Source organism: Gymnoscopelus braueri, assembly GCF_963280865.1.
Source record: "Gymnoscopelus braueri genome assembly, chromosome: 20".
Taxonomy (NCBI): Eukaryota; Metazoa; Chordata; class Actinopteri; order Myctophiformes; family Myctophidae; genus Gymnoscopelus; species Gymnoscopelus braueri.
Genome location: NC_137622.1, coordinates 8,373,636 through 8,377,147, shown reverse-complemented (window position 1 = coordinate 8,377,147; position 3,512 = coordinate 8,373,636).

Genomic DNA, 3,512 nt, shown 5'->3' with positions numbered 1-3,512 from the left:
CAACCCCTTCGCTTGCACAGAATGGAAGTGAACGGGGATGTGACTGTTTCAGTCGTGCATGTGTGGCAAGCAACACCTACTACTTGAACCCTAGCATCCCTGCTCTTGGGGGAACATTTGCTGAAAATAGCAGATCTACAAGCTTGCGACCTGCTGTGAGCTTGTAGAGATTTGGTGTAGAAGGAACGAGTGGACTAAATATAGAAATATTACAAAGAATAGAGGGTTAAATTGGCTAAGGCCTTTTCACAGGGAAGCAACTGATAGTAAAATAGTAATATAAACTGACGCATACGTGCTCATCTCATGCACACGCCTGCCTGCTGTCAGAGTTTAAATGTGCTGAACCTTTTTCTACGCGATGCATACAAACACATCTATTCACATGAGGAGCACAGTGTGACCCCACAGATTAATGCGCGTACACAGATGCAGTGTTGCTTTCTGTGTGAAAAGCCAATCAGTAAATACAAAATAAGTTATTCTACTATGTTACTGTACTGTAACTGTATGTTGGCACAAAATAAAAATAAGAATTAAAATGTAATGAAAAGATTGTCATAAAATAAGAAATATACTATTTGAGGGATTTCAAAAAGTCACCAAATACAATGGCATCTGTGCCAAAGCAAATGTTTTTTCTAAACTATGGTGCCTACATTTCTTTTTACACTATAGTATAACATCCAGAATACAACATACTGTACTATAGCATTGAAAAATCTCTATATTACTTTGAGATGTCAAACATTTTCTTACTACTGCAATGTACGTACTGGTACCGTAAGTTAAGAGCAAATTTGCACTATATGGAAGAAAAAAAAGATAGGCTACAGTATACCATACTATGGTGCCAAACAAATGTCATAGTATACTATAGTGCCCGAGTGTCCTTGACTCTTCTCCCTCCTGGCTCCCAAGCTGTGGAATGACCTCCACCCTCTGCCAGGCCAGCAGATTCACTCCCCATTTTCCTCTTCAAACTCTACCTCACCCCCTGGCACTCCTTATTTCTGTGTATAACTACTCATTACCTATTTCAATAGATGCTAGTAGCAACATACATTTGCTATGCAGATGTATGTTGGTTAGGTTACTTAGTCACACTACTGTATACTGTGTATGCTATTTAGATAGACATACTGTTGCTTGACCACAAATGCTAAGAATGTTATTTAGCTAGCATGTTGTTTAGACAGATGCTATGTTTACCTGGTATCCTAGTTACTTCAAAGTATCCTAGTTACTTCAAAGCACCAAATTGTTTTATTGCACTCTATTTACTTGCCCGTTTACCCTGTTGTTTGTTGACTAGGGTTCATGCCATTTACTCAGATTTTTCACTTTTGCCATTTGTACCTTTTAAATTGAACTAAACCATGTGAACACCAAAAGATTTGCATCACGTGATTAATACACTCTTGGTGGGATTTGAACCCAGGACCTTGGGAAGATGTAGAGATTACCTTAACATTCTGAGCCACCATGCTCCTTGTTTCACTGCAGTTTCCGTTGTGCTTTAAATGTTGTTATGGATGTTAGTCTTTAAAACATGTTTTGCAGTAGCCTAAAGAACAGGACAACCTTGGTGGGATTTGAACCACCTTTGGAACTTGTAGAGAGGCTGACATACTGTACAACAACACTTCAAAGGCACTCAGAGACAACTGTTCACTGTGGAGGTTTGTTGATGCAGTGGTCTTTTTGCAATGGTTCCCAAACTTTTCAGGCCGTGACCCCCCAAAATAATAATAACATATCTGAACTGGGGACCCCCCACCCTGACAAGCACTTGGAATTGTAGGCAATTTAGTTTGACTCGGCTCCACAGATAAATATTGTGAAAATAACCGAACTACAAGCTTGTACTGTAGATCGGCTATTTTCACAATGTTTGCCTCTCTCTTTCGTAATGTTTGACAATTTGGCCGATTGGTATTAAAAAGGCTGTAACTTTAGAAATGTGCAGATACCCTGTATACACTTATACTGTATGTTGGTTGACTGCTATTCAACTACTATACTATTGAGTGAGAAAACAATGTTGCACATTTAGCCAATCATCCGGGGACCCCTGGTCTAGTGTGCAGTCTATGAACACAGAAGTTACCTCTTTGAGTCCTAGACCTTGTGGACTCAACTTTTGAGATTAACATACAAGGTGACATTTGTTGAGTGCGGAAGTGTGTGCTCTAATGATCTGGTTCTCAGCACATAGAGTAGGTTTCTTCTTCGCCTCTTGTAGCTAAATGCTACTTTAACATTTTGAAGGCTAACATAAAACACTCCAAAAGCCCTTGGAGACAAATGTTTGGTGAGATGCCGTATTGGTGCAGTGGTCTAGTGTGTAGTCTCTCTGGACATATTTCCATGTTTGAATCCCAGGTCTGCTGTATTACATTTTGAGGATAATGCTTTAAAACACAAGGGACAGGTGGTGTGGGAAGGTGCTGTTCAGAGCAATGGTCTAGTGCTCTGAAACACAGAGGTTCCTTCTTTGAGACCCAGACTTTATGTCGTCCTGACCATAGGTTACAGTACTTTTTTTCTTTTAAGTTTTGAAGGCTAACATACTAAAGAACACTTCAAAAGTACAAAGAAACACCTGTCAAGGGCCCAAAGGTGCCTTGGCACATTGGCGAGGTGTGCTCGATCGGTTGCCTCTACTACAGACAGCTTTCTGGTTTCGAGACCCACACCATTAAGGTACTGGAGTACCATCAGGAGGTACATCTCCCTGTTTCCTGAGAGGTAAAGATAGGGGGTTATGCATGAAAAAAACGTTATTTTACATAAAGAAAATGGTATACAATGTAGATGAATGCATTCCTTGTAAACCTCGTATTGTACCAACTTGCATCTGAAAAGCACTAGTCGAATGATTGGTTGCACTGTAAAATTTCATCTTTACGGGTTTTTTCATGCATAAACCCCCACCTTTAACTCACAGGAAAAAGGGGGGAGAGACCCGGTCCCCCCCGATGGTCTAAAGGTCATACTTCCAGCACCAAGATTCCATGTTAAATCCCAGCTCTGTAGTTCAATGCGCTTGAGTATTTCAACTTTACTAACTGGAGGCTAACATACAAATGAAAGCTTCAATAGCACTAAGAGACATCTTCAACAGTGCAACAGAAACTTTGTGATGGTCTAATGGTCAGACTTTCAGCATGGAGATTCCAGCTTTACTGGAGTGTTTCAACTAACTGAAGGCTAACAAAAAAGAACGCTTCAAGATCATGAAGAGACATATGACGGGAGTGGCTGAGAGATTGTGTAGCGGTCTAAAGATCAGACTCTCAGTGCAGAGATTCCATGTTCAAATCCCAGTCCTTCTATGGTTCATTGCTTTTCAACTTTACTAACTGAAGGCTAACACAAAAGAACGCTTCAAGAGTACGAAGAGACATAGGACTTGAGTGGCTGAGAGAGGGTGTAGTGGTCTAAAGATCAGACTCTCAGCACAGAGGCTCCATGTTCAAATCCCAGTCATTCCATACTTCAATGTTGTA